Source organism: Corvus kubaryi, unplaced genomic scaffold (assembly GCF_017639235.1).
Source record: "Corvus kubaryi isolate FWS band 111438036 unplaced genomic scaffold, C.kubaryi_AGA036_p1.0 69, whole genome shotgun sequence".
Lineage (NCBI taxonomy): Eukaryota > Metazoa > Chordata > Aves > Passeriformes > Corvidae > Corvus > Corvus kubaryi.
In genome coordinates this window covers 8,173,126-8,191,458 of record NW_024582057.1, presented here as the reverse complement: position 1 = coordinate 8,191,458, position 18,333 = coordinate 8,173,126, and positions in this window count along the sequence as shown.

Below are 18,333 nucleotides of genomic sequence, written 5' to 3'. Positions count from 1 at the left end.
GGGGGAGGAGGCGGAGGCGGAGGCGGCGGCCGCGGCCGCGGCAGCGACGGCGGAGACGGCGACGGCGGCGCTCCCGCTCCACAGCGCGCTAGGTCCGTATCAATTATTTACACGGTATGTGTGCCTTTAATAACGCAGCGCGGCTGCAGCGGGCTGGGCGGGAGCGCACCGCATCGCCGAGCCGCAGGAACACCCTGTGGCTGAAGAAAGGACGAGACTTGGAGGGAAGAACCGAAAGGTGAAGGGGGCATTTCTGAGGCCTAGATGGCTGCGAGGAGACGTGCCTGCATCGCTTCAGTCAGCCTGTCACATTAGTACACACTTTGAAGAAAATTATATCCTGTTAGCACCTGACGTTAATTGTAAAACAGGCATTTAAAATTTGTGAAGGTTATTTTTATGTTAAGCTAAATTTACTTTAGCGTGTAAGTGCCTCAGACTATTTTCATCGTGGAGCACAGCCTGTGCATTACTGAACTGTGCGGTTATTTTTTCCTTTGTAAGAAAGGAAGGAGAGAAAACAGATCAATATATGCTTGTACACATGAACACAGCTAGTGAGCAGAAAATGCCTGTGTGCATTAGAAGAGGATGGGTGTCATTGCCAAATATAAATGGAAGAGCCAGTTGTTGATGTAACTTCATTTACTTGATCTGGTCTCTGCTAGCAAGTTATTGTACACCATTAATGCCTTAAATCTATCCCCCTTTAGCTCCTTGTCTTACAGAGGACACCAGTTTTGCATCTACACCACTTCAGTGTGTCTCTGTGTCCCTTTTGTGGGGCTTCCCTCAGTTCTGCTCTGAGGAACACTCAGTACTTCAGAGGGCCTACAGCCTCTCCAGGTGACACTTCATCCTCCTCTATGAATATTCCTTACTGAAATGTGAATGTGGTGGTCTCTGCCAAGGAAAGTCTCCTCTTTCTGTGTTGCAGTGTCCTTTTACATCTGATGGCTGCCATCACCTCCCTGTGCCATGTTTTCTTTACGATGACCAGCTGCAATTTGTCCACTTCTCCTGCAGTCTCTTTGGCCCCTGACTGCCTGCAGCTCTCCTCTGGTCTCACCTCTGCTGGTGCCTGCAGCCTGTGCTGAGCAGTGCCCCAGTCTCTGTGCATGCAGGGGATAACCCTGCTTGCAAAAACAACTCCTCTCATTGCTTTTCAGTCATGTTCTTTGCTTTCCAAGCAACTTCTTAGTGTTACCTTGAATTCTTATCTCATCCTCTGATATGTTCACAATTGCTCCCCAATTAATGCCAGCTCTGAAGGCTGCAGACGAACCATCCTGGAACTGGAATTGCATTTATAACCCTCTTGCTTGTAAACCACTGACAACTGCTGTTTACAAACTTTCATACCCCCTGCCCAAATTTTTCAAATAAACTGAACTCCCTTCCTCGTAAGCACATGCATAGAGCCTAACCAAGGCACAGATGAGTAGAGTCCATGCCCCCTTCTTCCATGACATGGTCTGCTCCTCGTTGCCAAGGGAAATTTGGCCAGATTGTTCCAGTTTCTAGTTGACAAGTTTGTATTAATAGTTGCTTATCCTATTGTTTCCTTCTACCTGTTTACAAATTGTGTGTCTATTTGTACTAGATGCTTTCTAGTAGGGGCGAAAATCTGGCTTATTTATTTATTTTCAAATGCCACCTTTAAAGACAGGCATCAGTTTGCTTATTTCTTGGCCATCTTCTCTGGATTCTCAGAGAGAACTACTAGTGTTTCCAATGCTGTTTGAGCCACTTCCTTCACTACCCTGGCATGAAGTGCAGCCAGACTGTTGGTTTGAACATCTCTAGGTTACCTAAGTACTCTAGTAACTGGTTCTGCCCCGGTGTGGGCTGAAGCCTTATTCCCTTGTCATTAATGTGTATTATGTCAGTCACCTGATCACAGGTGACCTCTTTTAGCCAAGACTGGTGCAAAGACGGCCTGAGACAGTCTGAGTCTTCTCCGGCATCAGTCAATAGCTTTCTCTCTCTGATGAGTAATCCACTTGCTTTTGACTTCCTCTTACCACTGATGTACTTATGAAACGATTTCTCATTACTTGGGATACTCTTGCTAGTTAAGTTTTATTTGTTGTATTGGCTTTTTTTGGTGTGTTTGTCCTTACCTATTCTTGCTGAGCAGCACTTTGCACTCATCCCATGGAAACCTGATCTGCTTTCTCTGTGCTTGCTTTTTGTGAGCTCATGATTAGCCCAATTGCTTGCTTCCTAACACTGTGAAATTTCTTCTGCAATTGGATCATTTGTGGCAGGTCTTCTAGAAACTCCCAGCTACCACTCACTGTCTTTTCCCACAGAGGGGAAAAGGCTTCATCATGGCTTGGGACTGGCAGAGAGAAATGTTGAGGGGAAGAGAACTTTAGGAGTGGAGGTCTCGAGTTGAAGTTCTGAGGAAAGAAGAATTGAAGTTCTGAAGAAAGCAAAGAATTGAAAACTGGGAAGAGATGGGAAGGAAAAGAAGAGCCCTTAGAGAAGCAAGTAGGTGTAGTAGATCTGTAGAAAGAGAACAAAATCATACAGTACAATGAAAAGCCTGTAATGAGAGGTTACAACCCTTACTCAAGCTGATCAAACATTTTCATCCCAAACACGTTTTCTGGGCTGCTTCTACATCCTGAGTTTTTGTTTAGAACTGAAAAATTTCAAAGATAGCATATTCCTGAGGGTTACATATTTTTACATAGTAGGAGTTCTGCCCTTGAAACAGTGATCCTCAAGAGACTGTTTGTAAGTAGAAGAAAGTTGTAGACAAAAGAGGAAAGAAAACACATATCTAGGAACTAAGAAATAAATTTTTTATGAAATAACTAGTACCAAAGCAAAACTTTATGGAAAATATGTTTCAAATAAGACAAATGCCTTTACATATTCCTGTGAAAACTGGTTTTAGTTTAAATGAGGAAATGAAAAATGTTTGAAAGGAATATTCCAGCTGTCTGGTAGAAACTGCACGTGAACAAATGCTGAAGTTAAGCATCAAGACTCTCTCTCCTGAGCAAGGCTTCATGAGGAGCTACATTTTGTGATCAAGCAAGGTTTCTCCAACAGTGGCTCTTTGACCTCAGAGAGAAGAAACAGGATCTTTGGGGTAATCCTTCTACGAAAAGATACAGTTTAAAAGATAAGTTGCATTAAGGAAGAGAATGAATCAATGTATTTTGGCTGATTTTATCCACTTTCATTGAGTTATATTAGAAAAATTGTGTACCATTATGACCTGGGTCATCAACAGTTTGGGGTGGAGGAAGAGAAGGTGACTATGGCCTGACAGGAGCAGTTTGATTGCCCTATTGCAGAGCAAGCCTCCTGTTGCAGAACAAACATCCTGTCTGTTGGCACCCACTGCAGCTCAAGAGGGCTTCAAGCCAGGACCCAGAGAAATATTATCATGTTTACACAAAGGAAGAGAAAAAAAAAAATCAAGCTCCCTCGGCGTTAATATTTTCACATTCTTGGAAGGCCAGCCACAGTACTTTGAAGAACTCCTGGCATAAATTCCTGGTTTATGCGGAATTTGCAGCAACTTCATTCCATAGCAACAACCGTAGCTATATTTTATTGCTTTATGGGATGCATGCTTCATTGCCTTTTTTGTCTAAAGGAATCCTCTACTGCAGAGGTGAAATTATGACAGTGTAATAAACCAAAACTACTTGGTACAGAGTTTGATTAATAAACTTACCTATTGGAATGAAGACTATTTATATACTGGAGAAAAGCATGGTGCCTTCATAGCATTACAAGAAAATTCAAGTTGAAAAGGATCAGGATGTCTCTAGTCTCCCCTTCTCTTGGAGCAGGATTGGCTATGGGGTTGGATCTGGATGTGCAGTGCTTTATCAAAATGCTGTAGGGAATTTTTCAGCTCAGGAGGGTCAGGTGAGTACTGTCAAAGCTGGATGAGGCAAGATAAACCAAAAGAAAGAAGAATGAGTTGAAAGTGGTAAAAGGGGCTAAAGCTACCTAGGGAACCGGTAGAAAACCCTGTGTTTATTTCAGTCTGCTCTCTTATGATCTTGATTGAATCAACAGCACTTGACTTTCACCATTGTTCTGATGTCAGCAAACATTGGTGAAACTCACTGGCAAGAAGTTCCATCCCTCCTGACGCTGATTCAAAAAAGATGACAACCTATTATTTGTGTCATTTACTCTGCTGGCAGAGGTATCTACCACATATGGGGAGAGAAGCAGCAGGAGAAGGGCTCCCATTCCCTGTCTCCTAGGGAAGCATGCTGAGGAATGTGGATGACTTCATGTATTATCCTAAAACCAGAGGAAATTATTTGCACACTAATTACTGGAAAAAATCATATGTGTTGCAAAGTCAAGCAATCTGACATTGGTAAATGCTGTAACTAAGGTTGCTTGGGCAATGTCAATTTGTGCCCTAGATCTAGCACGCGTGCATTCTGATGCAAACTTTAATGAATAGTGCATTATGCTACAACCTATAATTACATAATTGCTGACAATTTTTCTTGCAGATCTCCTGTTTTGTTCAGATAAAAATAAAAATAAATTTAAAAAGAATAGATGCTCACTTAAGAAGCTTGATTTTCAGCACTTGAAAGACCATTGAGAATATGTGTCTTAATGAGAAGCATTTCAATATTTTGTTTTCTCCTTGTTCAGTATGGAGCCCCATGACATATTTAATGCACTGTCTTCCATTCTGCTCTCAAAAACTAATGATTAATGTCCTCACAGGACTTCTTATAATTCTCCCTTTTGAAGTATCCAAGTGTTTCACAAATACTAGCACATTTATTTTCATGGTGTCTCTGTAAGGGGAAGGTTTATTGCCTTCTTTTCATATTGGTAATCTCAGAGGCAGATAGGTTAAGGTAAAAACCTTGATGTTTTGGGTACTTGCAGCTCACAGAAATTTAGCATTCTAGAGCATGGTGCAGCATTATGCATTTTTGAAGCACAGCTCCTGTTGGCAACTGTGATTGTGCAGTGCTTTTGCAAATCAAATTCCAGAGTCTCAAGGCATGCGCTCACAAAATTAGACAAATGCAACTGGAATAACATCACATAGTGTTTTGAGGAAGAGAGAGAAGCCTGATTATCACTCCTGGGCAAAGTGATGGAGCAACTGATGCAGTACTGGATTAATAAAGAATTAAAACTAGGTAAGATAATTAGAGTAAGTTAACCTGGATTTAAGGAAAGCAAACCTTGTTATATTACCTTTTTTTTTTAAATAAGTTTATGAATTTGGCTAATGATAGAGTACAATGGTACTGATGTGGACTCTTAATGACTGTACAGCAAGAAAGACAGAGATTCACAATCTGAACCAAGATGTTCTCACTGGTGCCAGCAGAAGAGTTTACCTCCACACTATATCCTAGCTAGAAATTAGTTCCCCTTCCAACCTGCATTTAGGGCAGTTCCTGCACGGACTGCCTGCTTTACAGTCATGTAAATCAGTGAGGTTCACTCTGAACAGCAACTTGAATTGCATAACCTTGCCCTGATAATTTCCATGAGGAGTGTTGAGGGGCTCTCTCAGATACCTCTATGGCTGTCAGCAGCCAGCCAGTTGACTTTCTAAGTTATGAATTTAATTCTCTGGAGAAGCAGTGACTCTTCATCCAGTCTCCCACCTCACTTGTGATTCACCTGCCTCTACAATTAACGAGGCAGTGCCATATAGGGAAGAGCTGCCTTCTCAGGAAGGTGACCCACATGTAAAGCAGGTCTATCCTGTTCACTCAATAAAGCAAACATTCTGCAGACAAAAAAGTAGTCACATAATTAAAGGCTTTTCTCACTGGACATACAAAAGTATGATACACTTTATATATATGTATATGTGTATAACACACAGACATTACCTGAACACACAGAGAAGCCAAATTAGACTTACACAAGCTATTTTACCTTGCGTAATTTCTGACTTTCAACTGCCTAATTTTGCATTCGTTGTGGTGTTTAAATGTAAAGCTTTTTTTCCTGTGTATATATATTAAAACAATGCAAAAAACTAATGAGTGCTTACACAAGACAAGTTCTACAGTGTACATAATTTTTACACACAGCTTGTTTGAATGCCTCAATGGAATGCAGTGAAAGCAAGTAGGAATTAAGTCACTTCAATGGCTTTTTTTTTTTTAAAACAGACTTCAAATGCTGGAGTTAAATAAATGAAATTAAATGAACAATTAAATTAAAGAGGCTTTGAGCTGGATTTCTGTTTCAAAAGACCAAAGTCTCTAACATTAATTTTACATTCCCTTGGTCATAACATGGTAGCTGAACATCTGATGTTGAAAAACCACTTGGTGCAAATATATGCATGTATTTTCTGCATCCTCCTCTAAGGCTGCTGACAGATTCTTAACAGAAATACTGAGGCTGAAATAGTAATACTTATTTCAGGAGTAGGTTGGGTACATTTTCACCTATAATGGGAGTCATAAGCGGCTGCATGCAGATGTCTACCATCGCTTTCACTGTATAACTCAGTTTCCAAAGGGAAAGCAAAAAACCAAAGAGCACCTAGGACACTCCTGAAGGATTATTGAAAGAAAGGAATCAGGACACCCTGAGGGAACTCAGTGACTCAGACTGCAGTCCTCAGACAGATAAATTACACCTTGCATGCACATTAACTGTGCAAGCACATGTATGTGCTACAGAAAGTAACCCAACAAATGTAAGGATGGCAGCTCAAAGACTAATTGTCTAAAATGTATGAATCACCAAGTCTTCCAAACTGCAGGATCTAACTGAAATACTTAATAAAAATGGAACCTATAATCAAGAACCTTATTTGCACATCAAATATTTGCCTTTGATTTTTTCTCCCCTTTACACCTGGTTAAGAAGCATTCTTGAGGCGGAGTTCTTCTTTCCCTGTTTGCTTCTATATTGTATATGCAAGCTCAGACTCACCTAGCATCCAAACAATTTTGCCCTGAGTCCAATGCTGACATGGGCTGGGAGCTAGCTCCAAGGTCCAATAGCAAGACTTGAGCCTCTTCTTCTATCCTTCAACACAGGACCAAACTGGATGTTATACGTGGAGAGGCTGAGAAGGGGCATAGTGTCAATTAAACCATGTTGTGTAGTCACTGATGTTGGCACATATACACTTGTCTATTTGTTGCCTGGCACTCACTGCTGCTTGCACCCTGCAAGACCTGATTGCAGTTAGAGTAGCTGGCCATTGTAGGTCCCTTCTAACTATTCTCTTCCAGAAATTACTGGGTTCCTTGCACAGACCTTGCTAAATTTGATCTGAATAAGCGAAGCCCTTGATACTCTCCCACTGCCCATCCGCAGTAGACAGCTGCACCTGTGGCTCACAGCTCAGCTCATAGTTCTCCTGAATACATTCTTTTTCAAAATGTCAAGGAGAAGAGTATATTCTTTCTTGTCTACATACAAACCAAATATGACAGCGCATGTAAGGCTTAAAATGGAAATAAGAGCATTAATTAGTTCAAGTTGTGGAAAGAGCATGTTGATTTTGCTCAAGAAAATTGTTATGAAACAAAATAATGGTCTTAAGAACAAAAGAGAAAAAAAGAGGTTGGGGGAAAAATCATAACACAATATTTAATATTTTTGTTGTATTTTCTATCAACATTTGAAGATTTGAAAGATAAGAGGCTTTCACTGCTGCAGTTAAATAGTTTGTAATTATTTGGAACCCAAGCCAGCTTGTGCAAATACAGCTCTGCAGTGTGGTCAGTCTGGCAGACTTTGTCTCTTCAGGCATAACCACTGATTTATACCTTACCCCATAAAGGTCAAAACCCACTTTACAGCATGCTAGCAATGTTGTCTTGAGCTGTTAACCACTACCCTGGAAATGCCAAGCACTTCTATCATAATGGAGTTTTTTTACTTGAATTTATGCAGCTTGAAATCAAGGAGTCTGTGGATTACTGAAATAAAAAAAAAAAAAAAAAGAGAGAGAGAGAGAGAGAAAGGGAGAGAAGGAGAGAGGTGGCCCCCTTTGTTCATCCACAGAGCTCTGTATCTTACACTACTAGAGCCTCAGGACCTAGTGCATCAGAAGTGAAGGGTGAAATTCCAGCTAATTTTGTTCTGGGCTGGTAGGGTCTGGCTGACACATGCAGCTTGCCAGGATGTTTGCTCAGCACACACCCAGCTAGCTGAAGAAAGGTAAGAAGCATTAGTCATACCATGTATACTGCAAAAAATAACCCACTGCAGACTTGTCCCAGCTTTTTTCCTTCTGCTGCCCAGTGAAGATGCTGAGTCTGAAAACACAGAAGACAATCTGGAAACTCAAGTTCCTTTGCAGCTGCAGACATCTAGTTAGAAATATTTTGCTAGAATAGAAAAGCTGCCAGCAGCAAGCAGAGAATGAGAGGTTACACCTGGATTGAGAAGAAATGTTACAAGGGAGGAGTCAGCTTGGAGATGTTTGGCTTAAAAAATGAACAAACAGCAACAGAAAACCCCAGGCTTAAAAAACCCAAAGAAAACAGCAGACTGTAAACAATACCATGGAGAAACAAACCTTGTATAGGACGATGTTGAAAAACAAAATTACTTTCATCCATACAAGATTTCTGTTTGTGATTATGAGATAACAAAGGACTGTTCATGAGCAGCTTTTGCTGTGGCCTTTCCCTGCTTCCCATTACCCACTCAGCTGGTCAATGGATGGTCAGCCAGCAGAACAGGAAATCCTGATGGACTCAATCAGCAAGGAGGAGGCTGAGTCTTGCTGGCAAACCTGTTTGGTGTCAAACAAACATTCTTTTCAGTCATGGCAGGAGTCCAGCCATCTTCCTCAAGAAGATGTCAGCTGGGCAATGAGTTTTAAGCAGCCAGCATTTACAAAGTAAAAGGTCTGTACTGGTGATTGCAGATGTTGCAAATTGCTCCTACTTGTGACGGTGCCATGGGAGAACATCAAAGGTTTCCACCAGTTTCGTGGTTGTTTGGAATGAGATAGGCAGTGAGCCCAAACCTACCTTGGCAAAAGCCTGTGTTGTGCAGCTTAGCTGTCCTGCCAGCTATCTTAAGCAGGACATTTCTTATCTCCAGTTCCTTTCCATAAGGATCAAGTGTTCCTGGTCATTTGGCTTTTCACAAAAGGCTCTGTATGGTTATTAGCTTTAACACTATTCCTGGGCTTTAGGCAGGAGGGAGATTGTTAGGCTAGTTTCACTGTAGTGTTGACCTCTTATTCAGTGCCAGACTGTTATCCTGACCAGGCACCTCACTGGCTCCTGCTTAGTTTCATAAGCCTACCTGGAGCAGACAATTAACTGATGCCTCGTTCAGCTTCTCTGCAACACACTTTTGTGATTAAGAACCCACTGGTAAAAGATGAAGATGTATTTGTGTAATTATGCAGGAATTCTCTGTTAACCTCTCTCAATTATTTTTAAAAGCATGTTGCTATGGGAAAATGGTTCTGGAGTCAGTTATTTTAAAGCTTTCTTCTTAGATACTTAAACACATCCTTCCACTATTTTCAGATTTGAGGGTAAACCTTTATCCAGCTGGTGAATGCAGATGTAAAGGATGTTGTTCATTCTGCTGGGAATGAAGAATCGTACCCACAGCTCCAAGACCTCAAAGCAAACCAGTGCAATGCTTAATGAGCGTTGGCCTCTATTAAAATATGAAGAAAATTATGGATAGTAAATTTTAAAATTTAGGATCAAATTTATTTTCCTCACCATCTTAAAAGTGGACAAAGTACGAATGGCACAAAGCTAATAATTACTTCTTTTAAAAACACAAAAAGAAGAATGGAGTCCAAGATGGACAAAGTTCAGGGGCTGCTGTTTTCTTTAAGTGAATTTACCTAAAACTCCTGTGAGCTTTAAATCAGACTTTTCATGCATAAGCTGCAGGGTCCTGAGTTGTGACTGATACTAGGCATCTATATTCCTTCCATTTTGAGGGATGGCTGCTACTGTCATGGAAAACATTAATGTCAGCTTCACCTTTTTGCAAAACAGTCAGCATTTGGTTTGGCTGAAGAAAAAATATTTTGAAATGGACCTAAGTGACCTTCTGCAAATTGATAGCTGGCCTGAAACAGGGAAAGTTGAGTCACCAGTTGTACAGGGTTGAAATCCAACCCATACATCTGTAGCACATCTTGCATAGCCAGTGTAATTGATGTTGTGACATTCTCAGGCTTTAAAAGAACTTTGAGAGCCTCTGATGGGGTTTTGACTGGCTGCCGTATGTTACATGTCATCTCTGGGAGCAGATTAATTTAGACATGTACTCCGTAGAGTGTGAGTATTTGGGGGTCTCTTGTTCTCTATGCATTTTCCTGGGAAATTTCCAGTTCCTCAGAAGGAAATTCCGGGATTCGCGCTGTTCTGGTTGATGCATTCCATGAGGTCGTTGATGGGAACAAGTGAATTCCTTCTCTCTTATTAATACGTCTATTCCTTTCAGGGTATCTGACACGGTCTTGATGAAGCCCATTGTACTTGCAACCCTCTTTTTAATTTAATCCAATATCCTGGGGAAATTTAAGCTCTTCTGGGGTGGGGGTGTAAGGACTCCATCGCTGATTTGACTGTCAGTATTTACTGAGTTTCTGAACCTCCTTCAACCTCGCACAGCAAGAAGAGTGCAACAAAGTTTTCAGAAGGGGAACCGGTTTGCTGCTGGCAGGATGTTGTGTAGTGAGGAACAAACTGTGTAACATTTTACATTTCATGTCCCAATTTGTAGCCTCTCCTTGAAACATTAAAGTCAGTTCTTGTTGGGGTTTTTAGGAGTTCTCCTGGTTTTTTTTTTTCTGTTAAAGGAATTTTCCCCATACGTGCTGCTGGGGGGACAAATTGCAGGGTACTTCAGAAAAACAAAAGAGCTAGCCATTGTGGGAGGGGTGCATCTGGCTACTCTTTTGTTTCACCCGGGTGTGTGGGCAGTCGTCCCCCGGCGTTTGGACAGAGAGGGAGGCTGTTTTCGTTGGCCGCCCTACCCCCGCTGTTGCTTCAAGCCTTCACTACGTTGTAGCCGTGCTCGCCCTGCCTGCGCAGACCTCTGGGGTGTTCTCCGTTTGCATACATCACATCTTCCACCCGGGATTTGTGCTCGTCCCTGCCGTTCCAGCCTGCCGTTCCAGCCTGCTGTTCCCGAGGGTCCGGCCGGACACTGGGATCAGCTGCCCAGGGGTTTGTGAAGCTTTTTTTGTTCCATCCCTTCCCGGGATCCCAGGGCACCGGTGCCGCGTGCTCCCCGAGCTCGCTCCGGAGCGCCCCCTGCAGCCGCGGGGGAACCATCGCACCTGCCCTGCTCACCGGGAGCCGCCAGCGCCCCTGCCGGCTGCGAGCGGAACTGCACCCGAGGGGAAAGGGCCCGACAGCCGAGAAGGCTGGCACTGGGTTTGTGATTGTTTGCTGTTACTGCCATAGTTATTGTTGTTTTGTTTGACTGGTTATACACATATAGATATATAATAGTAAAGAACTGTTATTCCTATTTCCCACATCTTTGCCTAAAAGCCCCTTGATTTCAAAATTATAGTAACTCAGAGGGAAGGGGGGTTGCATATGCCATTCCGAGGGAGGCTACTGCTTTCCTTAGCAGGCACCTGTCTTTCAAACCAAGACAGTTCTGTTTTCAGATTTTGTTAACAATTTCAAAAGTATCCCCTGGGTAAATACTTTCTGCAACAGTTTCCTTGTGTGCCAAATTCCCAGCTTACGGCCCTCCCCAACAGCCTGACTGCAAAAGCTTTATTGCAATATTCTTTGCAATAATTTGATAAATCCTAGTGTTTGAAAGAATAATCCAGATCCTGAAAACACCTTCTATAACACAGTGAACGATCTGGGAGCATTCATGCTGTTACCCACCACTTGTACTTTCTTACAAAGTGCTATAATTTTGCCCATCATGGTTCAGTCCTTTTTTTTTTTTTTTTGAAACTTCCCTTGTGGTTTTAAGAGCCATTTTTCCATTTTTCCATTATCTCATTTTAAACAAATGAGGTTGAGTATTTGTTGAGACTCTGAAACACCGGGGTCACAGTCTGCTTGCCCACAAGGCAGCTGAACAGACTTTCAAGTCTGTCTCCACTTAAGGATGTATTTTCATCTTGTTCAGCATATAATGGCAGTGCCAGTAAGATTTTTTTTTCTTTTTCTTTTCTTTTTTTTCCAAGATAAGGTAAAGTGCGTTGTATTTCAATCAGGACGTTACCATTTCCCTTCTCCTTTCTGGAACTCAGAAAACTTCATGTATCACCAACTTTCTTGTTCACTTTGAAGAATCTCATCTATTTTGTAAGGATATACAAAAGCCCAACACCTCTAGAATTTGCCTCAAGCAGTATTTTTTTTTCCCAAAAAAAGAAAATACAAAAACAATACAAAGGCTTTTTATGGGCACTTAGTTACAAGCAATTTGCACCTGAAATTTGCAGTTAGAGAAACTAAATCTGTTGTCACTGGGTTTCTAAATAGTGGGATCACTGCTGGGAAAAAAAAAATCCAACCAAACCAAACAAAAACCCCCAGGGTAAAGAGAAAAGTTCTGTTTTCCTGAGCTGTAGATGGAGCAAAGCATAAATTATGGCTGACAAAGTACCATCAAAGTACCATGAAGTACCTCAAAGTCCCAAACAGGCAATTGGCATTTGTAATCGCTGGTGGTGGGGGAAATTTTGAGCACTATCCAATCTCCCCTGCCTTCCCAGCATCTAGTCTAAATCCAATAGGGATGCCTGAAGCTAGAAGTCTACCATACTTCTACAGCTGAAGGTAAGAGTTGGATGCCTCCAGAGAGCTGCACTGAGTGCACAAAGTTACCTTACATCAGTTGTTACATCTATCCACCCTAATCCTTTCAGTCAGCATACTGTTAATACAGTCCACATTGAAGCATGTGCTTTCCTCTGTATTCTTTAAACAGTAAGAATAGTGTAGGATTTCAGGATCTTAAGGAGAATACATCTCTTTTCTAAAAGATCTTCAGTATCGAGCTAGTATGAATTATGTTGTTGGCTTCACACACACACACACACACACACACACTGTATTTTTTGTCAAGGTCTAGGATGCGGTGAGTTAGAAAAATCATGTTCCTTAGCTATGGATTGTACTGGAAAGGTGACTTCTGTAGTTCCTTGCAAAGTGAACTCCCCAAAGACCTAGAAGGCACAGTGAGGTGACACCCTTCATTCCTTGTGTCTTGGCATGGTGAGTCTTGGGTAACAATCTGCAAAACTGAGCCCCAGGGAAGCACAGCTCCCGCTGTATTTTCCTCCCGCACTCTCCTTGGTGAGATGAGGGCTCCCACCAAGCCACAGGAGAGCTGAAAGGATGTAGAGTCCTTTCACTTTGTCTTGGATCTGTGGGGAGAAATGTGCCTACATCTCCTCCCTCAGGGACTTGGTCCAGGAGGAGAGGATGCAGCAAGGAGAGAATAGCCTTTTTTGGCTATTAGAATTAGCTTTTTTTGAGAGCTAATGTGGCAACCTCTTCCAGCTTTTAATTTTTTTTCCTCTTCATTTATTTGCTTTTCAAGGAAGGGTGAGCTGTATCACAACACATCCCAGGGATCTTCAGCTTGGACTGTGTTACTAAGACTTGGCTCATAGGCTGGGGAGAGACAACCTGTCTGAAATTCCTCTGAGGCTATTAGGAGACTGTACTCCTTCAGGCCTGAAGAGGACAAGTTTTATGAGTCTCTGGAGAGAGTGTGAAAAATAACATTTAACTATTTAACTGTATTGTCCTCCCTGAGAATAGTGGAAGAGGACATGTCTATCCTCCTGCTCACAGGGACCTTCTGGCAGAGGATTTTCAGTCCTTATGTACAGCATGAGAAGATAATAAAGACCAAAAGACCTTGACTTTCTACCAGAGTCCACAAAACCCACCTTGTTCTTACTTACAGATAACAAATAGGTGGCATTTAATAGGATCAGTCTGTAAAATCCTGGTTGGGACTTGATCTGAAAATGATTCAGTAATGCCATGTGTTCTACTGGCTGTACACGGAATGCAGATATTCAACACATTGGTTGTTTCCATATGTTTGTGATAATGGTTTTGGGTTCTTTCCTGAGAGGGGAAAAAAGTATCTATTTACTAAATTCTGTCATCATTATAAGGTTTAGTCTCCAAGGCCAGAGCAACTATTTTCCATTTCCCATTGATATCCAATGCCCTCCAGCCACACTGTAGATTAGCAGACACAAGTGCTAAATTTAGTAGAATTAGAGTGCAAAAGTACAAATTAAACTAGTCATGACAGTCACTGCCTTCAGCAGTGATGCCTTCCAGGCATCCTTGGGAAAAAAAAGCCCATGAATTTACAGGTTTTCCAAGGAGCTGTGCTGGGCACAGAGGCCTGCTGAGTGCAACCCCCAATTTAGGTACACAGGGTGGAGTGGCACTTTCCCTGTTTTATCTCACCTGTTAGGTTCAGTGCCAACCTGTAGAGGACCAGCACATTCACAGCCTGGAAAAAGAGGTGCACTCAGCTGTCCTGAGGGGAGGGTAGCATGGCACTTGAGGTTTGTGCTACTTGGATAGAAGTTCAGTGTGCCGTGGATCCAGTCCACCTCTCTTTTTGGAGCTCACATCTGAAAGCATCATTCTACTCTGCAGCAGAAATAGCAGCAGGATAGTGTAACCCAGGAAACTAAAAGATGGTTTCTCTAATTGCCACTGCTAAAGATGCAGTCTGGGGTCACTGCACTCAAGTGAGGACTTTCTTGGTCTTTTTTCACTGCTCATGGAAGATGGTAAAAATGAAATTTCTTTGAATAATTTCTACCCTCATTTATGCAAGAGCAATGACATTCCTTTTAATGATGCCTTCCTTTTAGCAACACCATGGAAACCTCAGGATTTTTAAAGAATTTGAACAGCATAATTCACTGGGAATTTGAGAACAATTCTCCTGGTATGCCAGGGAAAAGAACTCGGCTTGTTCTCATTGAAAGCAAAAGTAAAGGTCTTAAAACAAACTAAATCCAACAAACAAAATCCTGAATTTGGAGCTGTACTCACTTGAAGTGAAATTCATGACTAGTAAGGATGTACTACAAAATGTACCAGTTAAGTCCTAGCTGAGTCCTCAGAATAGGTGTTCAAGACATATGTTTTGTGCCGATACTCTCAGCAGGACTGAATTGCACTCCAAGTTCTATTTGTTTGCTGAAGCTAAGAGAAAGCCAGCAATGCTTCGTGCAGATCCCAAGCTTACACTTTCATAGCTCAGTCAAGCTGCTGGCATTTTGTGAAATAATTAAGGAATGGGAACAAATGAATTTTGCAGTTTTAGTCTGAATGTGCTATCAATATTTAAATGTACTGTATGTAGCTGTGTGTTGTAACTGTATGGGTGCATTAAACTTCTCCAGCAGGTGCAACATGCAAAGAAAACCAGCACATCCCTTTTCAGACAACTTACACTGAGCTGTCAGCAAGAGCAGAAATGGACTGATAAGTAGCTGGTGTCATCAGCTGTCTGCAAACGGTGACAATATCATTGAAACAGATGAGATGAAAGCAATATGAGTAGACACAGCAGGAGTGTCCCCACAGGCCAAGGGGTATTTCATGCAATTGTATGAGTGAGCTTGTATTGTTTCCTTGAAACTTAAGAACTCATCTTAAACAATAAGTGGAGCTTATCAGTTCAGCACAGGTAAACTGATAAGTTGAGCTCAATAGATTAGACTTTAAATATTGCTCTCATGTTCAATTTGCATACTGTGGAGATGGAGAAAAGCTCTTGAAACAAGAGGGTAAAAAAGACCCATGTAACATTTTGAATTTACAATCCAGTGAATATTAATGTAACACGGTAGATCCAGTGGTGGTCTGGCTCTAAGTTCTTGTTTTACAAGACAATTGTTTTTATGAAATGTTTTTTTCTAAATGGAACATTAAATTATTTTCTCTAAGGTAGAGCAGGAAAACTGCATATGTCTCTGTGCCCCTGAATTCTGTTGTTTGCTCTTTCAGGTAAGCAGTTGGCACCAGTATGTTACACAATACATAAGAATTTAAATCCTCAGTAGCTGAATGCTAGTCCTTTGTAAACAAATTCTGGCTGTTTTGTTCCTTGATGCAGGGCCCATTGTGACACACCCCTGGACTTCTGTCTCAGCTCACTTTTTACCATCTCCACATAGGACTAGGCTTTAGCTTCACCGGAGCTGTATTCTGAACTAATTAGCGCATAGCAGTGAGCTGGGGAATAGTTGGGTGACATCCATTGTCGGACACAGATAGCAGCTGAATGTGTGAAAATTCAACAAGGTTAAGCGAGTGGATAAATTGCCACAAGGCAAAGCACACATCAATAAAAGCCTTCTCTGTCAGACCACACACACAACTACAAAATACACCTCACGTCACCACTCTGCTCACTATTACTCGTTACAGGGACTGCAAGTCTCATTCAGAGATCATAAACCTGCATTCAAAGGCTAATCTTTTCAGCTTGTCATGTCATATATTCCCCAGGGTCATTTCACAGAGGGAGTGATGGGGAGGCACAGAAAGCGATGATTTGCAAAGGTCCCACACCATGATGGTTTCAAGTCTGGCATGAGGATCCAGAGATTCTGTTTGCCAGTACCAGGGGTGTAAGGCACACCAGACAAGTCTCTCCTCACCCATCCACCTTCCCTAACTCCATTTCCCCCCGAAAGTAAAGAACTGCCAGACCCAAGAATTGTGTTTGAGCAAAGCCTTCTCCCAGGCCCCTTTAGCACTCCCACACCACTCAAGAAGACTCTGTAATTGGTGCAGTGACTGTGGGACTATGGTGGAACTACAGTAAAATATATTAAGAATACAGACTGTGCTGTACTGTCCATTTTTGTAAGCATAATAATGAGTCCCCAAGAGACATCCAATAAAGCCCAATTATTCCATCCAAATGGTCCAGCTCTCAGAGGCTGGCAGGTTTGATCACTAATTGTGTGCTGCTGGAAACAGCAAAAAATGGAGTAGGATCCTGAAGTGTTACTAGGAAAAATTCAACTTTGATTAGGCTTTTGATGTTATTTATTCTGCAAATCTTCCAGTTCCCCGCTGGAGCTCTGACCATCAATCCCTTCCTTCTGCACTGCTGCTCCTGGAGAGAAAGTGCTTGGTCATGGCTGGGTAAAAATCATTGGACGGCAATTACTTTTCAGGATATAAGCACTCCTTCTTAAATTGACTATAGCGATCATTTAGGAACAACAAGATTTACTTCCTCCCCCGACAGACATTGTGCTGCCTGTGCAGTATTTTCCACAGGGCTGAGTCCCATCACTCAGGTCAAGTACTTCATTTGAAGTGACCTATAGGGTCACGAACACATATCCCTGAGGGGGCAAGATCAGGGATTTAGTGTGGGAATAGAAGTCTGTATCAGTCCTCCCACAAGCCAGCAAGGGACCCAATCCATTAAGCACTGAGCAGCCTTGAACTTGAGATTTAAGCTACGCCAGTGGTTTTAATAGTCTTATTCAAAGAGCATCAGAGTAGGGCAGGTATTTTACTCTGCTAAAGAAGGTATCTTAGACCATAGCACATTTACTCCAAGGCAAGTGTGCCTGCTCTTTTATTAATTGCAACAGTATGATATTTCACCTCAGCCAGATGCATCCTCTGAGGGTGCCTTTCCCTTCCCTCCCCTGTCACACACAGTTGGGACCTGCCATTTGCATGGACAGTGGCAGATGTTCCCCTGTTTTTATCATGTCTCAGTGGAGAACTTGCTCTCAGCCCACAAGTAGCTTCATCGTAACTGTTATTTACAGACACCTGGTAGATTATTCTACCAGAATGACCTTTTTCTTTTGAAAAACAGTTTTTAAAACATTCCAGCTATCTTAGCTAAACTGCCACAAATTAGAGCAATAATACTGAGAAATAATTCTGTAATGACTGGTGATAAGTATATGATAGACAAACACACAGAGCTTCCTCATCTGCATGTGCTGGAAAGTCACAAAAATCCAGAAGCCGCCACACTGCAGAGAAAGTACCTCGCTGATATTTAAAGCATCATCAATATCATTGAATTCAAAGAGATAGAATTTCTAACTTCCCTTGACAGCATGCAACCTAAGTGTAGTTAAAAATACAGCCAGCGGGTTTTCAAGTGCAGGGTACTGCAGTGCTAGCAATTTAAGGTTTGTGCTCTTACACACAGAAGTTGCACACTTGGCAATTTTAGATTTCAGTCCTAGAGGCAGAACTGTGAGATTTATAGGGGATGGCAAAAGTGATTTTGACCCTCTGTCCTTTTCTACAACTAGTACTTTTGCCCTTCATGCCGTTGCTCTTGATTTGCAACACCGAGCCTGGGAATAGCACAGCTGCTGCA